Source organism: Manacus candei, unplaced genomic scaffold (assembly GCF_025592945.1).
Source record: "Manacus candei isolate 608988 ecotype Guabito, Panama unplaced genomic scaffold, ASM2559294v1 h1tg000018l, whole genome shotgun sequence".
NCBI lineage: Eukaryota > Metazoa > Chordata > Aves > Passeriformes > Pipridae > Manacus > Manacus candei.
The window spans coordinates 21133857-21156133 of record NW_026138066.1 but is presented as its reverse complement, the minus strand read 5'-3'; the positions used below and the strand labels follow the sequence as shown (position 1 = coordinate 21156133).

Genomic DNA, 22277 nt, shown 5'->3' with positions numbered 1-22277 from the left:
ATGGCTTTTGCAATCATGCAGTCATAGTGCAAGTCTAATCAAACTGAAAATGTCTGTTGTAGGAATAGTTTTTAGTCAGATGTGAGCTGACTTGAACCTGTATCACTTTTAAGAAGAGCTTCTGCAAATACCAGCTCATCAGACAGTATCAGCTATTCAGAGAAAAGACCTTTGTTGGCATAGGCTCCATCTGCCTTAAGAGGATTTGCGAATGCTGAAATGTTTCTCACTAAATTTCATGCTCCCTGGTACTGCTGTATGGGGAAAAACCTGCCAGGTAGATTTGCTTGTAGTTTTTATACAGTGTTTTTATGTGCATACTTAAGTAATGCCAGCTCAGTATTTCCCTGCAACTCACTCATGTTTCTATTTATACTTAGTTTTCTTTGATTAGCTAAAACAGAAAGTAGGTACTATTTCTAGCATAGGAGGCATATTGAAATAGGGATGTAAAAATATTCTTTGAAGTCAACTTTTATCATTGCCTCCAAAATCAGCAGAAATTTAGTATCCAGCAACATTGTTAATACTATTTATTGATTTGCCTGTCTGTTCACAGAAGTTTGAAAAAGAATGCTGTCCTGTATAGCTGAAATGGAAGATGGGTCAAGTTTAAAAGTAACTGTGTAACAGGAATTGGTCAGAATAGTAGAATTAACTGTTCTGTTTGGCAGTGTGTGTTAAGATCTTTAACAGCTAGAACTATTTGAGATGAATTTAAAGCTTGTGGATTACACTTGTAGGTGCAAGTCTAAACTTTTATGAACTTTTAAAAGTGACTTTGGGAGTAGGGGAAGTCTACTTCCTCTGCATGTTTTCTCCTGACTTATTATGTGTGTGCACCGTGATGTGCATACATCACACAGCAAGGTTTGATGTTTTTCCTCCAGTTTCTATGTTAAAAATTCAGGTCCTCTCTTGGACTTCTAGATCACAGCTAGAGGACTGCTGAGGTTGACATAAGGAAATGAATGCCAAGCTGACAGAGCAGGTAAAGATTTTTTTCTCAAACTCCAGGATAATACTTTTAATCACCAATCTCTACTTAATAACTGTGAGAAAAGGTAGAGATGTATTTAGGTAAAATGATTTATGTTTGAGATCTGTAAAATTCCAGCAAAACCAGAGAAGAATTGACTTAAGATTGCTAATGTCCTTGTGGTAAAGCAGGCAATGAAGGTAGAAGAGAAGAGCAGGAGGGAAGCACCAAATATAAAATAATGGCAAAATGAATGTTTACCTCTGAGGAATGTGAATCTTCAGGTTGTCTTTGGCTCATTACTATATTAAAACTAAAAACAATCAAAAACCCAAAGAACAAAAGAAGATGACTTCAGCAGTGAGTGGTTCAGCAAGTCATCCATCACATTGGTAAAATAAGGGAAAAGACCATTTATTTATCTTACTAGTTTGTAAGCAGTGTTTTTTCTCCTTGGATTATTTGATGTGTCTGTTGGTTTTAAAGGCAGAGAGGATATGCTGTATTTGATCCAGCTGTTATCACAGTATAGCTTTAAATACATGGACCTCTGTGCAGAGAAATATAGGAGGATTTCTGACTGAATACCAGGAGTTTTGTCAGTTTTGGCAAGATGACTTAAGGAAATGGTTCTGCTTTGAAAAATACTGTCAGAAACAGTTTTCTGTGCAGAAAAGTGTTATTGGGAATTGACAGATGCTGCTGCTGCTGCTGACTCTGTCAGTGCTATTTGCCATAGCAATATAATTTTGTCAGCAATGGTAGGGGCTTTTGCCAGCTCCTGATGATAAGGAAATGTAATTATCCTTGAGAAGTGTATAATCTGTGAACTGCTTCAACTCAGTTCTTGACCAGAGAGGCCACGGGGTCTCTGTTGAAACTTGACTGCACAAGGTTCTAATTAACCTGAACTAGGTTTGAAGCTGCCCCTTTGTGGAGCTCAGGGTTGGACTAAATGAGCTCCAGAGGTATTTCCCAGACTAAATCATTGGGTGATGTTTTGTGAGTGAAACACTGGATATTCCCTAAGATGATAATACTGTAGTGACTTTTTTCCCCATGGACATCAGCTTTTGGCTGAGACGTGGAAGGATGAATACTAAGCAAAAATGTAACTACAAACACCGATCTACTGGTCTGTTTTCTGGGCAGTGCTTGATATCACATTGAGTGGAGATTGGTTTTTTTGCTGCTTTCGTGTTTACCAATAGAGTTGTAGCTTACAGAGAGTTGTAAATGTCTCTGAAATTGCAGTTTTTTCAGTAATGATGCAAACTGGGCACCTTCGTGGATCTCGGTGCCAATGAGAGGAGATTTTCGGTTTAGTTCTCTTGAGCTAAAAGAAATCAAGAAACACTTGAATGTAGACTGTAAAGTCTTGGCTGTGTGTACCTGGGAGGGAACTGAAGCCTAAACTGAGGTGGTTGACTCAGAGTATGATGTGGTGCAGTCTGGGTTGGGATGGATACTGGGAGCAATCACCCTCCCCCCCTGGCTTCTCCACAGAGCTGTGGTTTGAGTTGTTTTGCAGTGTTGGAGCTCTGTGTGATGCAAAGAGAATCCTTAAAATGTGTTCAGGGGGAGAAGGCCCCTTCACATCTGAGTGGATATGAGGAAAGGTCAGTAGTTGAAATATAGAATAAAAGTTAATGGAAGTGGGTTAAGGCACCAACTCCTGAACGTGGTGAGCTGACAAGGAGAAACTTAAGGCATTTTTTCTTTGTGTAATATTTTTAGTGATTTTTTTTATTATATTTATAGATTTATTTTTTTTGTAGCAAGGATTATGTATACTTCATATCAGTTTGTATATTTTGTATCAAAGTGGTAATTGCTACAATAACTACTAATAGAAATCCTCTCCACACTACACTGAATTTGGAACGAAGAACTTTTCAGTTTATGTTAAATGTTAAAATTTGTTATTTTATGCAAATTTCTTTACTTTTAATCTATTTCCATACTTTTATATGTGCATGTCCATGAAGCATTTGATGCTAAATCACATAAAATTGAATTGGAGGATGATTGAGTGTGACAGTTCTTGTGGATGCTATAAGCCAAAATATGGTCTGTTTTGTGGTGTGTGTTTCGTCTGTTTGATGTTGTTGTTGTTGTTGTTGTTTGGTTGTTTGGGTGTTTTGTTTTGAATTCAGTAATAATTGAATATTTGCTTACAATTTTTGCAGGGAAGATGCTTGCCTAGATATTTCTGGTTTTCTGTGTGAAATCAATTGCATTAAACAATGCTAATAAGAGTATTGCTCCAAGAATGTGTTAACAGTGCAGATGTAAGCTACTATTATGTATTTATTTATTGAAGTTGGCTATTTGTTGATGCAGTGCATTCAAATGCACTGTTATGAAATCTCAGGTGTATGTGGTTTCTTTAGGTACTAAACATCTCTCTCCATAATATGATCGTATTATATCTATTTATTGATATGACACTTTTTCTTTTTGCTCTTTCAAAAAAGACCTGGAAGTAAGCTGGAAACCAGTAGAATCTTATTTTTTGTGTTTCCCTTAGTTTAAATTTATATAATGTAGTTGTGAATGGTACTTGTAAATATGGTAAAAAGAGTCAGAACTTCCATAAATTTGGGGATCCTGTTGTTACTTCTTGAATATATGATTTTTTTTTTTGTGCTTTGAGTCTATTGCAGTGTGTGTTACCAGTAAACCTGGTTTAATTTAAAAATTAAACAAGTTGCCTCTGTGATGTGGGAAGAGAGGAATATGGACTTTTATAGAAAATGTGTGTGCTGATATACTCATCTTTATTTTTTTTGTTTGTTCTAGAGGATCTTTTTCAGAAGTTTGATAACATGTGCTTCTTTTGGGAAGTTTAATTTTTTTCATGTCAGTAGATTAATTTTCTAATCTTAATTCATGAGTATGTATTTCTGGAATGAATAAACTGGGGGGAGAAGTTTGGGGATTGTAATTGTGGTCCTGCTGATGTACATGCAGACCTGTAACTCAGTTGAGATCACTTTTGTTGAGTTGCCTGGGTTTTATGTTCTCTCTGCAGATTTTAGGGAGTGTATCTTTCCTGTGTCAAATGCAGATCACTTCAGGGCAAAGTAGTTTTGCCTCTTTATGTGGGAGAAAGGGAATAAGTGTAGGTACAGCTGCTCTCTGGCATCTTTGTTGTCTCATTCTTCTCTCTCAGAGTCTTCCCCCATGCCAGTGTATATTCACTTTGTCTTGGAGCTCTTGTCACCTGGACAAGGCCATCTGTGTCAGCTTGAGAGCTCTGTGAGACTTACTAAAGGACTGTTGACTTACATGTTGTTGCCCTCTATCTTGATTGTCAGCCAAGGAGGCCACGCTAAGAGATTATTAGAGGTCAAAAGTGACCGTGAAGAGATGAATTGCTACACGTACATAATGGCACTTCACTACAGTAAGTAATTTCAAGCATGCCCGGTGTGAGTTAGAGCTCAAAGATGATTAATCTCTGCAGAGTTTTGTGGAAAGAGGAAGAAGCGTTTATTCTGTTTGGGAAAAATATTGAGAGCCTCAAAAAATTGATTTCTGTGTGAGGTGCTAGAGAATCCACTACTTAATAGAGAAGTCTTTCCTGAGTGAATTTTCTGGAGCCTAAAAGAGGTTTTCTGGTTGTTTTTCATCTGTGGCACACTTCTGTGGTAGTTCCAGACCAAAGCTGCATTGCTGCATAGCTCTGTGCTGTGTGCTGGTATTTCCAGTTTGGTTGCTGTTAGAGATTTCCACTGTGCTTTCACAGCTTTAACGTGTCCTAAATTTTTTGACATTCCCTAGTAAAGCGGAGTGAAAGCTGCCTAACCAGATGTCTACAAAGTGTGGTGTTTTCCAGCATTCAGAAAATAGAGCAAACATGAACTTCTGGGCACCTCCTAGAGAGAATCTGTGTTGGTGAGATCATCACTGCAGTTAATTTTAGTTCGTGCGTCTGGAAAAAATTTGGAAGCGTAGCTGGAGAAATGGTACAGTGAGGAATAGACAGGAGGAAATTCCAACTCACTTTCAGGGGGCATGGAGTGAAGTTTGTCATTTTTGTGCAAGCAACCCCAGCTGCCTGTGCCATGGTAGCAGCATCTGCTCTGAATAGCGTGGGGGGAAATAAATGGGGAAAAAAAGACATTTGGATGATTCTTTTTGAACGGTGTAGTTTCATGGGGGCAAGGCAAACTACTTGTAAGAATTACAAAGATACTATAAGCAGCTCACTTATGGACCAGGATATTGAGAACACCTTACCTGTTGAGTCTGCAACTATTTCACTTTGTCAAACCTGTTTCTTTCAGGAATGAATGTGAGTCATGGCTACAGTTGTGTCACATTATATGAAAAGCTTTGATCATTTATCTAACTCATGCTAATTTATTTGACAGTGGTTCTTGAAGTAAAATCAGGGTACATTTGTTGTGGGATTTGGGGGTGTGTGTTTTTTGTGGTGGGTTATTTTTGAGTATTCAAATAGTGCTGTTCTAGTAGAAATGTTGTTATTTAGAAAAAAAAGCTGCAGGAGTTTAGCAGAGGGCAAGGAACTACTAATGCTGTACTTAGAGGCTAGAAATGATACATTGAGGCTTAATGGGCTCAGGACCTTCCTCCTAGAAACAGAGCTTGTAAAATGAGATTGCACACATCTGTACCTGGGGGGAGTGCTATCTCTGTTCAGAACGAATGATCTACTTCTGATTGCATAAGTTTGGGTTTGCTTACCTAGAAATTAGTCTTACCTTTACAGCTTGATTGCTTAAGATGGTAATCATTGCCAGGATAGTAGCTCAGAAATCTGAGAAAGATTAATTTGAGAACTTAAGACATGGATTGGTTTTTGACAAGTGGAAGCAGAAGAGAAACAGCTTAAGCTTCTTGTTGAAGTGACACAAATATTAAACTGTTGCCCTCATCTTTTCTCTCACAAGGCACAACATAAGTTAGGACGAAGTGAAGTAAGCACTTGTATTTTAGACTAATAATATGTTTCAAAGCATGAAGCAAAACTTGCTTGTTTTCATCTGTGGGAGAAGGAGTCCTGTTATTATGTCTGTGGCAATGTATGAAAATGCCTATTTTTTGAGCTTCAAAGAGCTATCTTCTGTTATTTTCCTCTCTTTATTTTGTTAATGGCATCTGGATGTTTAATCACTTCTCTAAATTAAGAAAAAATCCATCAAATGTTTTTCTTTGACACCTCTCAAAATCTAACTATCCTGTGTCCAAAATTTCATCTGGCATCATGAAATAGCAAATGCTTGTAGAACTTCTTCCATAGGTGCTTAGCATCCCTTTTGATGAGTATTTACCCAAACACAAGAACCTCATCTTTGGGAGCGAGAAAAACAGTCGGTTGCTTTTGTGTGATTCCTTTTAGCAGAACCATGTGGAACAATGGAGGACATTCATCAGCCAGGTCAGATTTATTGCTGTAAAACAGTATTGTCACTATTAGAAATCACCCAGTGAAGCTGTGGTGAACGTGGGGTTTGTTTTAGGATTATTAGTGTGTTGCACAACACCGTGTGCAGGTGATTTTAGCTTTCCTAATGCAGGTGATGAACTTACAGTTTACAACAATTTACAACCTGTTTAGGACCTTGTCTTTCAAGTGTAGTTATACAGGTAGTAGCAATAAAATGCTGGCCTTGCTGTTTGTGTTGCTTTGATTTAAACACAGTGTCTCTTAAGCTTTTCACTGTTTTGTTCCACTTCTCACTTAAAACACATGAGTAATGCTGGGGTGGAGGAGTCTTGGCAATGAATTATCTTACCTCCATCTATAAATGAACAAGGACTAGCACAGAAGGAAAAAGTAAACATCCTTTTTGTACACCACTGCTTAATTGGAGTGTGTTCTTCTGTGCTAAACTATGAACTTTATGGTTGGTGTGGTCAACAGGAAAAACTTGTTTTATGCCTCAGGGGCGAGTACCTGATGACTGCTGTGAAGCTCTTGTGGGTTTTCTTTTTTTCTTCCTTTTTTTTTTTTTTAATTTCTTCTCCCTTTTTAAATCATTTGGGATGACACAAACTTCAGTGCTGGTGTTGGCTTTTTTTACTTTGTTGAGAAATAATGGATTGTGCCAGTGTGAAAGAAGGAACGAGTGAAAACTGTACAGATTCATAAACACAGCTTTGTATAACTGGGATTTGTAACTTTTCAGACCAAAATACTTCAATAAATTTGGTTTGGGTTATATTAAAGTTTAATCTTTTTGGAAGAAGATTCAACAGTAAGAGATAGCAAAAATCCCTCAAGGCAGGAAGTAGTTTCATGAATGTCAGTGTGTATTGATTTTTAACATGGAAAATGGTGTGTCACTTTGGTACCTGCCGAAAAATAAGGGTAAATTTGATTTATGACATGACAGCTCATAAGTTAAAATAAATAAAACCAGCAACAACAAAATTAAAACCAGAAAAAAGAGCAAGTGCAGAAGGAATGTTTGACTCGATATAGTGCATTTAAAAGTTGTTCATCCTTAAGGATTTTGAGATTTTGGAGGTGGGAGGGTTGAGCTTCTTCAAGCAGGAATATGACTCTTGGAAGATGCATGTCTTTGCATTGGCTTATGTTAGTAATAATGTTTAGTAATATGTTTAGTAATATGTTAGTAATAATATTTTCCACCACATACCAGAAAGGATAGTTTGCATGTGTCAGTCTGCTTTAGCTCTCTTAAGTATCTAGATGTACACATGTTAATTAGACTATTCTTAAAAAAATAAAAAACAAGCCCCTCAAAAACCTTAAACTCCCCAAAACCTCCACCCAAACGAAACTCCCACCAAGATGTAAAATTCAAGTCTTTATTTTATTTAGGAAGTTCTTTGTTGGATGATGGAGGAGATAAAGATAAAATGTTGGGAATTAAGAATTCAAAAATTATTTACAGCAAGGTATGATAAATATGAAATCAATTGGTACAGTTTTTTGGCTTTTGTAATGTTTGGTGTTAGTCCTTTTTGTGTCCTCCCCACAGTCCCCATCTATAGGGATTTTACCTGTAGAGGTTAGAATTCACCAGTAACAGTGAAATTATTTAACATTTGAACTTCTGAAATAATGAAGTGGAATAGTTATCAAAAGTGGTAGGTAGTTCAGAACTACTTTAAGTCAACTTTAGGATTAGAAGGTGCTGAAAGGGGCAGGTGCAACCTGAAACACTTGGTGGTTTCCTGTAGGAAGTCTCTGCTCTTAATATGGCAGAAATAAGTGTAAAGAACCAGTGTAGAGTAATAATGATTGGAAAATTGAAAATGCTGAGTTGATGCCTTAGTGAGTCTATTTTCTGATAGACTTCAGCCTTTCATGGTGGTTTAATTTAGGAGATTTCCTCACTTAAATTCAAGAGGTTACATCCCCATTCTTCTACCAAAGACACTTTTCTGTCATCCTCTTAGGAAAAACAACACAAGAGTTGTGCCTGTTACTTATAGCACGTCATAAAGGAATTCCATGGCTTGCAGTTCACAAATTAGCTTGGAAATTGATATCTGAGTTGCTGGGAAACATAATCTTCTTGGAGGTACATGAGGATAGGATGGCAGCCCACAGACACAAGTTGTAGAGAGTGAAAGTTAAATATTAAGAAAAAAAAAACTACTATGAGGGTAAGGACATATTAGGACAGGTTGCCCACAGAGATTGTTGAATCTTCCTCCAGGAAGATTCCTCAACAGGACCAAAACCTGATCCATGTTGGGCCTGCTCTGAGTGAGGAACTGGTCTAAATGATTTCTAGAGGTCCATTCCAGTCAAAATTCCTCTGTGATTTAGGATTCTGCCTCCCCTGCAGCAGGCATGGAAACTTTGAGGATTGAGGTGGGTGGGGCAGCTGTCCTTCAACATGTCATAGGCCTTGCATTGCCAGAGTGTATCCCTGAGCTGTCGGGTTATTGATTTCCAGGCATCCTTTGGGGGAAAGGATGTGTGGAAGTGTATTTGGAAGTCTTCTCATAACCTCAAGTAACCCGATAGAACTAATATTTCCATTTTATCACAAAAGTAGGCAGATATCAATTGGGTATATAAAATGTGAGAGGATTTTGCTCATTTGTATTTTATCTTTGTTAGATATCAACTGGTAGCTTAATTAATTAGTTACAGATCCTTGTCAGCTCTTAATGCTAGCAGCTCTTTCATGTGAAAACACTTGAAGTGTCTTGTTTCTTCTTCTGAGAAATGTTAGGGATATGATTTTGCTTCTGCAAGAAATTCAAGTGCTAAAAATATAGTTAAAATCTTGGTAATTTTAAGACTGTCTGGTAGCTGCAATATGCACGCATGTTATGGATATGATTAACAGCCACCTTCTTATCTTCCCATCTACATTAAAGAGAATCTCTTGGAAGTCTTCTGTCAGTCAAAAAGTAATTTATAAATGAAGCCAAAATACTGAAGTCGGCATCTGAGTTTTACTGCACCTTGGGGGCAAGGGGAAGAGCCCTTTTAATTTAAATCCACATCAAAGAGTTCTTTCACAAATTGTCCGGAATCAGGATGGGCACAGCTTGACATTCACACTTAGGACAATGAATAATTTGTTATCAAGGTTTGGAATTACAGGAAAAGATAAGATACAGCAGTCCTGTGGATTTTTAGTAGCTTTTAAAACCAAAAAAAAAAATCTTCTGAAGTTAATTTTTTTTTTTTTTCATCTTGCAGTCATGGTTACATCTTAAGAATCCCTTTTAATAAAGACTAGTTTTCAGATCATTGGGATCGTTATCAGATGATTTGCAGTGTTTCCTTCTCTGCCCCGTTTGATGACCCATTCATGGCCTGGAAGCAGAGCTACTAATTGGAAAAGATTTCAGAATTGGAATTGCAAACCCTGTAAAACTTCCTTACCATTTGTGTGCTAGAAGAAAACCCAGCCCTCTGCAAGGCTGTTTGAGGTGCTCACTGCTAGAGCGTGCTTTACTGGTTTGTAGGCAAAAACAGTGAAAGGGAGGATGCAGGCAAAAAAGAAAACTTTTTTTTTTTTTTTTTAAGCAACCATATTCAACTAAAATATCTCAAATGAAACTACATCTTGTTTTCCTTCAAATCTTTTTTGTGTGTGTGTGTGTGTGTGTGTGTGAAATAATGCAGCGTTTCCCCGTTTTTAAATAGCCTGACTGCTGGCATGTTTAAATTCTGTGAGTGTGAATGAGTTATTCTGTGTGGTTGGTTTACCTCTTGGTTTTATTTTGAGACCAGCAAAACTACCGTGCGAGTTTGGCCAGCTCCCTCTGTTGGAAACTGGTGGGATTTCTGTCCTGCGGTGGGCTGAGCATCTCTGTGAGCTGGAGCACTGTTATCCTGCTGTGTTTCCTGCTCAGATTGTCCCTCTAGGAAACGAAAGCCTTCAGCTCTTCACAGTCAGCCAAGAGGGGCCATTGAAAGAAGTAGTTAGTAATTTAAATTTTCCTCGTCCTGTGCTCTGTTGGAGGTGTTCAACCTATGGAAGCAATTTGTAGCTACTCAGAAATATTGGAAAACAAAACCAGACTTAACTGAAATGTGCAGTGTCCTTGGCACCAAAGGTTTTACTTTAAAGTTCTGCTCTTGTTTCTTTCCTCTACTTGCTGCTGTAGCCAATTACTGTTAAACGTGCCTGTTATGATCTTTAAATTTCACACGAGGTTTTAAAATATCCCTGGTCCATATTTATCAGCAGGAAATATAGAATAGTCAAAATAATATAATCAGTTTCTGATGCATTTCCCTGCTTATTTTCCTGTCTGTTCAAAAGTTTTCATGTGTTACCACTGCTCAGGATTTTAAACATTTTGTGATGTGCCCTTTTTCAACTAGTGAACCTTTCTAATTTAGCATACTTTTCATACTTTTTACACTTCCTTCCTTTTGCAAAATCCGAAAGTCTTTGGTCTTGTAAGATGTGATTGATTGCTGCTGCTTTCTGTTCAGAAATCTAGTTTTGAAATGCCAGTGCCGATTAAGGCAGCAAAGTAATAATTCTTAATTTGTTAAATATTTTGACTTGGTGAATTTCCATTCAGGCCTACTTTTTTCTCTTCCCTGGTTTTGCTTAGTGAATGGTAGTGACCTTTTCAGGCAAGATGTCACACAGGATGCATTACAGTGTAATGCACTTACTGTCCAGAATCTATAAATTATATAAACACTTACTGCCTAGAATCTATAAATTTTACATAGCCTATAACTGGATGTACGTGCTTCGTTTAAATACTTGATGTAGAAATGGAAAACTAATCCATTATCTATTTTTATTTAAGTGCGTGAAGACTGACAACATTAGTTTTAACTGTCACTTTTATAGCAAAAGTAACTATTGTAGCACACTCAGCTGTAAAAATACAGAACAAAAAGATGAATTATGTCATATTTTCCCTTGTGTCATTATAGAACAAATTGCTGAGATATATGTGATGTTTTAAATATGGACCATTTTCACAGAGCAAACTGACTTTTCTTCAAAGAACTTAGTTCAAACGAAGGAGCTGTATTTAAAAAGAGATGCAAACACAAACTCTGGCAACTCAGTTCCTTAAAAGATTGTGATCTGAGCCCCAGAGTACAGTGTACTGGCAGAACTGTGTAGAAAAAGGGGGCCCTTAGGTATGAAATGGGCCCCTGGCATAAGTTGTAGCTTCCACGGAGTGAGGTGTTGATGTGAGTTTGCAATGCCTGTTTTGTGCCAGAGTAAGCAGAATCACTGAACTGAAACGTGTTTTGGACCCTGGACACAGACTCCCTGGCCAGTTATATATTACTGGGAGACTGATCTAAGCAAGAGGAATACACAGTTGTATTTTGCAATGTGAACATGGAGAGTGTTTCACAGTAGAACGTATTTATTTGAACCCTTCAGTTTTGTAAATGGGAAAATGATTCTAGTTTTAACCTTCTCAACACGGAAACTGGACTGAAATAAATCTATAAGGGAAACCTCTACGTTATAGCCCAAATAGTGCCTTTCCACCAAAATTTTGCTTATACTGTATGCTTACCAATTATTATGTGTTTGAATGTTCCCTGTAAACGTTTGGATTCGGGAACTGTTCTGATATGAGCAGTATTTTGAGCTCATCAGAAGTCCAGAACATAAGGAAAAAAATGTATTAAAATAAAAAAGTGTATTTTGCTAAAGATTTAGTTGAGATACATAATCATAAGAACTGAATCTAAAGCTTCATTATTAATTGGGGTTACTTGTCTTTATTTTTTTTCTACACAGGAATTAGGGCAAGTCTTAAACTGCTTAAATGAGAAGAGTTTGTTAGCATAGTTAATCACTCATGGAGATCTCTTTTTACCTAAAACATGCAGAGTATTTTGAAAAATATCCATCACTATGGATATTGTAATTTTTAGAAAATGTTCAGTTTTCCTGAAAAATTACTTGTTTAAAAAAAAAACCTACCAAAATGTTTGGTTTGTGCTTTTGATCTTCATCTTCAGATGTACTGCATGTGCAGATTTTAGCATTTTATTCATGGAAGATTGTTGTAAATGGAGGTGTGAAGACATTCTGGAACCACATGTATATACTTTTTTTTTTTTAAGCTTGGATATTTGTGCCAGGTGTTCATCTCTGCTTTATATCCTCCCTTATCCTACTCGTGTCCCATTCACATTCTAAGCATTTCTCCTATTTCCTTTCCTTGTGTGAGCATGGTCTCTCCTTTATGGCCCCCCATGTTTCCATATGAAAAGACTGGCAAGAATGTTAATAGTTGTTATGGCAATAAGCAATTTATGAGGGTCACCCCCACCCCCCATTATTTCAGTATTTATTCTTGCCAGTAAAACACTTTTTGTTAACTTTCTTCTTGCTTTGTTTGTTGACTGATGGAGAATCACATTTTGAAAATGTCATTGTTTGAAGGGTTGGACTGTCAGTGTGTTTGGGTGTTAAACAACTCTGGTTTGTTATAAATGGAAATGCAGAAGAAGTGATAAACTTAAAATGCATAGCAACTTCCAGTTGCCATGGTGCTTCAACTTGAAGTAATTTTCTTCAGTATTAAAATGCTTTTGGGGTATCGTCTTTGCTTTTAAGTAGTCACTATTCAAGAAGGAAATGGCCCTGGGGAGAAGTGATGAGAAACTATTTTGGAATATCTAATGTGACAACCAATGAAGAAGTGTCAAGCAAATTCCTGAGTATTCTAGAATCTGTTTGGGGCCTGGTTATTTTGGCAATGTAGACCTTTATGGCACAGCTTCAAAACACAGGAGAATAGAGGGTTACTGCAGTTCCACCCCCCAGCCCTGTGTATTTGAGTCAGTTCTTCAAGAAGCAAATATGCAGTTGAGTTTGTCAAAGTATGGAGTCAGTGAACTGGATCAGTCTCCCCTGTATCCTGTCCCTGGGTGTAAGTCAGCTCCTGTGTGTTTGTCCTTCTCACAATTCTGAATTTTCACACCAGTCTGAGATGGACACGCTGCTATACTGCATTGACTCCTTCTATGCTTGCATAGTTACAAGGGTTATGGCTGATTTTTTGGAAGTAACTCATTGCATCGTGATCCTCTGTGTTTGTTACAATAAATAAGACACTGTTCCGGTGTCACTTTGGGGGGTTCACACCTTGTGGTGCCTCTGTCGGGGGTCCTGGTGCTGCTGGGGGGGGAAACCTGGACTAGATTTTCCAGGAGTACAGAATGGGGGAAAACCTGAACTGGATTTTGGCTGGAGTACGGAATAGGGGAAAACCCGGACTGGATTTCATCTGGAGCACGGAATGGGGGAAAAACCTGGACTGGACTTAAAAAAAAAAAATTGATGATCTCAGAGGTCCTTTCCAGCACGACTGATTCTGTGATTCTATGAGCTGCACTACAGCTCCCTGCCTTCCCAGCCCCACTGCTGTTATTTACTCTTTCTTTTACCTGGTCTTATTGACTTTTTGTTTGTTTGTTTATTTCAAATGGGCACCTTCCATATGTTCTTCTGAAATGAGACCTTTGGTTTCTAACAAAATACAAATAATAAAGAATTCTATCAGTTACTAACCATTTTATCTTGTTCTTAGATATGGCACAGGCTTGCAAAAGCCTCTGAAGTGGTGCATGACTTTGATACATAAGTAGTAATAACCCTCAAATGGTAGTCTAGGAACTGGCTGTAAATGAATTTGTATTGGGTTTCATTTAAAGGGTTCTAATACAGAGCATTTCTCTCTGACGCTTCAGCTTTGTCATGTATAAAAATCAGCAAAAAATGTCTCAGTAAATAACTTCAGGAAGTTGTGGGGTTTTTTCCATAAAGTAGTTTCTATTTTAAAGCCATAACATTTAATTTTTAAAATCTGGAGATAAGATCTCCTCCTTTACTGTAGTCACACAAAGTTTGCAGCTGGTGGAGTCATTCTGTGAAGTGAACAGGCTAATTAATTCAAGTTGCATAATATAAACTTCAGATTGCAGCACTAGCTTCTTTAAAGAGCTTGCATCATGTTTATTCAAATGATCAATACCACGTGAACCGAACAGGGCAGTTAATTCAGAGTGCCCAGGTTCAGAGTTAATTTGTACCTCCATACTTTGGCTGTTGCTACATAGCTCTGAAACTCAAGGTGTCTTTGCAGAAAAAAAAAAAAATACTGCAGCTTGTAAGTTAAAAGTCTTACCCCTGTGTTCAGTTAGGGTTCACTCTGAGTATTAAGGAACCATCAGTAGAGAAGTTGCTTATATTTCTAGGAGTGAAAAAAAGTTGCCTTGGATGTTTTTTTTTCTTGTCTTGAAGGCAACATTCATCTTTCTTTTCTACTTAATCACTGAAAATATAACAATCTACTGCTAAATACAGCATATAGATGTTTTGAATGCCATTATTTCAGGCTTCTGGCTAAGGCATAACAGGACATTCATCTTCAGAACACTAAAAGATGACCTCTTTGAAGCAGCATCGTGCAACTGTTCAAAAGTTACCAAAGGGGCAAAGCTGAAGTTAAGTTGCAGCTTTATCCCTGCTTCACTGTTCAGTGGAGCAATGGGTGGTTATTTACTCTTGCTGGAAAGCCCTGTGTGTTCCAGCAAGATTTTACAGAGTTTCCTCTCTAAACCTCCAGCACACTGCTCACGTGGCTGGAATGCAGTAGGGCTGTATGCCACTGTCTGGGTGAATGTGTTGCATTAGGTGAAAACATGGTGATAAGAAGTGTGCATTTTGACACCTCCAAGTCGGGTTGTTTGACTGGGAAATTATTTGGGAAACGTTCAGAAAAGCAGTAGTGGAAACTGCCTTCTAAAGGATGCCTGTCTGACCCTGTCACGTTGTGACGAGAACCAGAATGTTTACGTTCTGGTTCTCAGTCTAATGCTCCACCGGCTCAGGAGCTCTGTCCTCATTTCAGAGGCAAGAATAAATCACATCACTTCAGACAGCAGGTCAGTTTTTGAAACGTGCCTTCGGATTAGTCTTGCTGTCTGTCAGCAGTCGGCACAACTCCAGTTGCTTTTCGCTCAATTAAGGGGACGTGACGGAGCAGTCCAGGGGACGGAGCTGAGCGGTTAAACGTGGGATGGGTTTGCCTGCCAGTAAATTCTGCTGGAACCTCCACATCAACAACACTCAAGTCGTTATTGTAGATTGTATTATAGTGTTTTGAGTTAGAATTCCTGAGGGTTTAATCTTGTAGCTTCAGGCACCTCAAAAATTATTTCAAAAGGGATGCCTGTGCTGACACACTGCAGTGTAGCGATTCCTGGGCTGGCTTTTTTTTAAAGAGTTGCACACCAAAAGAGGTTACACCGTAGTGAAAAACAGAACTTGACATATTTTTGAAGTTTTCTTCACAATGCCTCAGCTGTTCTTTCACCTCAAAACTCCCTCTACCATTCCTCACTGGTAATTCCTATGTTTTTATAGTTGTGAGTGTTTCAAGCACCTTCTATTGTGCCAGCTTTCAGAAAGGGCATATGTGGCTCTTCTGTACTGCTGCTGCTGCTGCTATGGTGAAGTTCATCATTTTAAGCACATTTAGCAGCTCCTTCATTCCCAATCTGTAATTGCATATTACTTCCTGCTCAATTTTAAATGCTTCTGTAGTTTTTAACAAGATTGCTTTGTGTTTTGCAAAGCAGAACTGTAAATTTAATCGTCTCACTCTCATAGCTTCTCTAGATGGATACCAGATGCTTCCAAAAGGTGCTGTTACTGTTGCTCAAGTTGCTTCTCGTGATGAGAATTTTTTCTCTTGTTCCTGCTCACCATCAGGTATCAGTGATGAGAAGCATAACCTGAAACTGTGAAACTTTGAGTTGCTACCAGAGTGACACCATCTTATGCAGTAAGACTTACTTAAAGAAATGTCATCTAGGATGTTAAGTGCCTGGAGTTGGCTGTAGATGATGTCTGGAAACTGTAGATCTCACTGTCTTAACAGCTGCGTGTGTAATACCCTCGTTAGTTGAATATTCTTTTCTAGACTGATCTGCAGTGTTAAGTGCAGTTTGTGATTGTGTTGCTGCTTTAAAAATGCACAGAACTTTCAGTTCAGGAGGTGAGGAATCTCTTCACATCAGCATCAGAGTCATCATCAGCTTCAGGCTTCTGTTTGCATCTGCTCTTTGGATCCCTGTGGCCCTCTTGTGTAACTCTGTATAAAAAGCAGCCCATTTCCACAGTTCATAAGTGTGTTCAATTGGCTTTTGAAATAAAAATGATGCCTTGATGGTTGCTACCAGGGCCTTCAGGCTGTCATCTTGGATTCGTTCCATGCGAAGAAAGACTTTGTAACTGACTTAAGATTGATTTTGTTTGTTTGGGTGTTTTTGATGTCCCATGAAAAAGATGCCAAAGCTTCCTTAATGTCAGGAAAGGGGTAGGGGTGGTGTTTAGGAAGGAAATTAAAATTTATTTCTAAAGTCAGATCATGATCTCTTAAGTAGTGTATGAGGAGTAATGGTTTTAATCTGTGTGAAATATAAGGCAGTTTTTGGATGTACTCCAAGAAAGAAGCTACCTTAAAAATGCAGTATTTAGTTCTAATCTTCATTTCCCTTGCAGAAAACCTGTAGAGATTGTCTGGTTTCTTAAATTTTTTATATTAGGATGGTATCAAGAGGACTGAATCTGTCCTAAAAGGAAGTAAAATAAGAAGAGACAAATTGATGCAAGATTTTAAGTTTGACACAAAAAGAGGATGTTTTAACTTGGAGAAGTTAATACAATTGTGGATGTGTGAAATGGGAAGTGAGAAGTCAGAATATGAGGAGAGTGGAGAAAACTACAATACACATTCTTTTCTTGAGGTAGTTCTTACAGCACATATGATAAGTACTTAATATGATAAGTACTTAATATCTGGTATTGGTAGGGGAAACCTGGACAAGAAAGTCTGTAAGTCTGGGAAAGGTCTTTGAAGAATCAAATAATTGATTAGTTTGGCTAGAGTAGCCCCAAAGTGTTTCAAAAGTCTACTGTAGGCTGAACTAATTGGTAGCTTATGAACTTGATTTTTGATCCAGAGTTTCTAGTTAGCTTTGTAACCCTGAGCTAAAGGATCCACTACAGGGATTTGAGAGGAAGGACTGGCACTGACTGAGTTGTGTTTGGTGCCTCCTCTTTAGAAATACTGGATCCTTTCTTTTGTGTCTTTCTACTTGATTTCCTCCTTTGATCTCTGTGTATTCTTGTTATGAGATTTGGTTCCCCAACTTGGAATTAGTGGCAAAACCAGGTTTGCTGCTGGTATAGTCTTGCACATAACCTGTTGTTTTTTTGTATTCTCACTCACAGACAGGAGAAAAGCAGTAAGGGTGGATTGCCTAAATTTCAGTAGGACCGTGCTCTTGTCCTTTTGGAAGACTTTTGAGTCTGCTTCCTTGATGAAGCCACTCCTCTCTCATTCTTAGGAGCATCTTGGGGATTGACTTCTCTGGTCAGCCTTGGTAGAAGTCGATACCTAGTCCACTGATGCTCAAGTCCCATTAAAACCCATCCTGTCTGAAGTAGTTTTGGCAGCAGAGGCTCCGTGAGTGCTGCAGGGGCAGGTACTGCCAGTAAGATTTCCATGTCTACTTTTGTCCTGTATTCTGGAATGATGAAGCACTCACATAAATATGCAAGTATAATAGGTAACTTCATATAATATTTTTATATAATAAAGGGGAAATAACTCATCATTTAGGGAAATTGCAATATTTTGTTAGGAATAATTTATTTATTAATGTATACATTGATTCTGTATTATCACTTTCTCCTTTTGTTCCAAAACATATATGTTTTTTGCAATACTGATGTATTGGTAAAATGAACAAGTCGGATCAGTACTGCTGTTGCTCCTTTACAAAAATTCTGTTTCTCCAAATTAATATTGAAAAAGCTTGATTCATTCAGTGCTCATTACAGTTACTTGGTCTAGGATTATCAGTAGTTATGGGGGGGAATATTTGGTATTAAAATATTCAATCAACTTAAGTTTTTTTTATTAAGAAAATACACAGGAATAAAGAAATAGGTATTGTTATGTATTAGACCCAGTTATGGGTTTTGATGCCATAGTGATGAACCAATACTTCTATCTAGAAGCTGAAAGCACATTTGTGTGTGGGCCATTCCCAGTCCATAGTTCTCACTGCATCATGGTGGTTTGTTTGCAGTTCTCCTACTGCTGCAGGTTTTTTCATGCTCAGAAAACAGCAAGGAAGGAACCTCAAAAATCACTCTATTTGCCTCATTCAGGGAAAAATTAGAGCAGTGACATAAGTGGTGCAGATCTGGAAACTGGTTTGAATGTTCATGCAGTGATTTTGGCTTCGGAAGGAAACTCTGAAGCAGATTTTTGGGGCTTGTAGGATAGAGTAAGCATTTCTCCACAAGTTGTATGTGCTTCAATGATATGTTTGCTTTGTTTAAAAGAAAGTGTTGGTATTATTCTAAGTTCAACAGGAGATTTTTGTGCATTATGCTGTTCAGTAAGGTTTCCTTGTTGCAAGATCACTTTCAAGCTTATCTGTAATTAATTGACTTTCAAAAGCATCTTGATTTCCCTGTCAGCAGTGCAGTAGTTTTATAATAATAGTTTTCTAATTCTTATGTCTTTGCTGGAGGACAATCTTGTTAGTATTCTTTCTTGCCAGGATTTGGTCATCCTGGATAGAATTTATAATTGAATTGGAGGTTGTTGGCTGTACAATTGATTTGTCTTATTGTGAGAGTGCTGCATAGGTGCATCCTCAGCTGTAGAGTTGAACTAAAAATAGAGCAGAATTGCTTTACATTTAGTAAGGTGTGATGGAAGTTTCCACTGTTGGATTGTTGGTTGAAGTGTTTGGTATGTCCTGTGGTTTGTAGCTAATTCTGAGTGCTAGTCAGCCTCTCTTTCCAGAATTTATTGGATACCTGTGTTTGTATCTCTGTCTGTGATTGTGTGTTTGTTGTGTAATATCCGAGGGTTGTAACTGCTTAACTTTTTCTTGGCTTGTAAAATTCCCTGGTAGGGAAGGAGATCAAAAAAAAAAACCTAATATTGAAAATATGAAATGTTCCTCTGGAGGATGAAAAGTGCCAGTGATTTCATCCATGCTGGGAATCTTGGATTGTGAAAGCCAGTTGTCCCTAGTTCTGTTTATTAGAATGGGAACCTGCATAACATTATTAGGGTGAATTAAACCCTTGTTAAAGGCAGTAGTGGATTTCAGAATATGCAGATTTCTGCTTTCTTCACCACTCACATCAAATGTACTGTAGAAAATTGCGAAACAGTTTTAAGTCCGTGGGTGAGTTGTATTTAAGCAAGAATAATCAGGTGCACATGTGAAAACACAGGCAGCAAGTCCAGACTTTGAGATACCAAAACCAGTGCCAGGCAATTGGAGAGTCAGGGAAACACAACCTGCAAGGAGAGATTATGTAGCCTACAGAAGAGAAAGCTGAAAGGGAATGTAACTTCAGAAATACAGTAACAGCTACAGCAGAGTGAGAGTACTTGGTTTGCTGTGTCTCTGGTAGTCAAGCTGCAGCTGGGGAAAAACAGTCAAAAAGGAAGAATGCCCATAAGCCTTGATGGGACAGACTACAACGACAGCCTGTGGTTGTATACATTCATGATGCTAACACACCTGCAGATTGTTGTTTTGTTTATTAAACATGTGATGAAAACATTAAAATAACTAACTATAGCCTAGATTTATTGACTGTACGTGAGTATTTTTGTTCCTACGCTCAAATTAATGTGTCACTTTAGGCATGAGTTAAACTTTTGCGTTGATCGTTGAGCTGATTTTTGTTTGGTTTTGGGGTTTTTGTTTGGTTGTTTTTTGATGTGGCACTCTGCATTTTGGAAGACTTTATAAATACATATTACCTGCAGGATGGATCTGTTTGTTCTCCATAAATAATTCATCCATTGCGTTCTGTTGCGTATTGTCTGTGGTTTTGGGTCTATCTTTCCTCTTTCTGTGTCTGAATGTAAACCTCTTTGATGAAGAGGCTTTATTCTGTGCTTATATGTAAGGTAAGGTACTAGTCCTTCACTTAAGTTTTGCTGTGTAGTGTGGTGTACAAATCAAAACACTGCTTGGTTTCTGGGACAAGAAAGAGATGTAAGTCAAAGCTGTCAGACAGCTGGCAGCCTGTATACATTTGTAATGATATCAGAGTATCAAAACAGCTGTTTTATGTGGTAGCTGTGTTAAGTACCACCTACTCAGTGGTTATTAAAGACTGGAACTAGTATAATGTAACTTACTGTCTGGATTATTTAGGAATCCACTTTGCCTGCTGCAAGCAAGTGTTTTCAGCATTCTTTGGGGAGCTGAATTTTTTGTTTTCCTCTGTTCGTCTGGTTACACAGTTTTTATATGTAAATGCTCTTTTCTGTGGGGAAATTAATTTTTGCCTTTTGGGAGTTAATGCTGTTTTCCTGTAAATAGATACCTGTGTAGCAATGACTTTAGCAGTGACTTATTTCACACTGCCTGTGAAACAAGTAGAGTCTTTTAGTGCTTTAGTACCCAAGTGTTGCTTTTTGTGATTGCTGGCAAAGTTCCTGATGGAAAGCACAGTCAGTTCACCTGAGTTACAATGTTGATCTTGCTGTGATATAAGGTATCAGGGTTGTTTCTGAAATTTGGTTTGACGTCTGAAGTGCCCTTGGTTATTAAACTTTGTGATAGAGTGTGAAAATATTCATGTTGGGAATAATAGATTCTTTTATTTGTTAATAAACTGGTTAACTGGGAGTGCAGGTTCTATGCTCTGACATTAATATTGATTTAACATATTTTTTAGTAAGTGGAGGGGAGAAAAACCCCGCAAGCATCAGTTTATTCTCTCATAAAGGATTATAGACTCGTTTCAAAATGCTAGTGCATTCCCTAAATGCATATTTAGGGGTAGGATTTTATTGTAATCTTAAGTGTTCTATTTTATTATTACACTAATACCCATGTTCCTGTGGAAAAAACATTAAGGCTGCCCTAGGGATGTTTTGTCCAAGTGATATTATTTTATAGCTCAATTTTAATTGTCTAGTAAATGGAGGGTTGTTTTTTGTTTTAATGAATGGTCATCCAGAGTGTAACCTCAAAATGGTTGTACTGGGCAGACCAAAGAGACCTGTGTGTGATGAATGTTAAGACCTTAAGGAAAGAATACAAGAATAGGGTAACTGTGAAGAGTGTGGGTGCAGCTAAAAACTGCACCAAAGCATTATTCTGCATATGTGTGTGGGTTTTTTGCTCTCCAGAATGCTCTGTGATCAGGAGATCCAGAACTTGTTCCATTTGTGTCTTTTGTTAAAAAAAAAACTTGCTTTTCAGTAAAGTTAGTGTTGTCATTACCACTTCTTACATCTTGAGCAGTGATGAATGCTTCATGAGTAGAAGTAATTTTCAGTGTCACTTTTCAGTATTGTTTGCCTGTTTGGCTTTCTGGTTTATCTGCACCACTTCTCATGTGTGTCTCTTCCTCGCCCTCTAAGCTTGAGTCCTGCTCAGTTGGACCTCAGCTCTTTAGACCATTCCATGTTTCTGGTGGTCCCTTTAGGAGTCCTTCAGTACATGTTTGGAGTGGGGACAAGGCTGGATCTCCATGCCCCACTGAGTTCAATGGCATGGTTAGCTGCTGTTTCAGTTTCTCTAACATGTTTGCCTTTTTGTCTACCACTGAGCTGAGGCTTTTTGAAACCACCAGGTACCTCTCCAGACCCTTCCTGAGAGGCAGCACCTAATCCAAGCCTGATCTTTGTCTGTGCTTCTCTTTCCTGTAAGAATCCCTTCTCAATTAATGGATTATATTTCCCTTGTATCTCAGGCACAGGCTATTATTCTCAGCAGCTCTCTTCAATCTAGTTTTGCCTGTCCTGAATAATTTTTTATCAA

General features: G+C 38.0%; 1 protein-coding gene and 1 long non-coding RNA gene across 13 annotated transcripts in view; one reads left to right on the top strand and one right to left on the bottom strand.

The window, feature by feature from the left end:
- PLEKHA5 (pleckstrin homology domain containing A5) overlaps nucleotides 1–22277 on the top strand; it is a 167099-nt gene that overhangs the window by 23903 nt on the left and 120919 nt on the right. The gene's annotated exons all lie outside the window — the stretch shown is intronic.
- LOC127469773 (uncharacterized) overlaps nucleotides 1–22277 on the bottom strand; it is a 42430-nt gene that overhangs the window by 10817 nt on the left and 9336 nt on the right. The window lies entirely within an intron of this gene.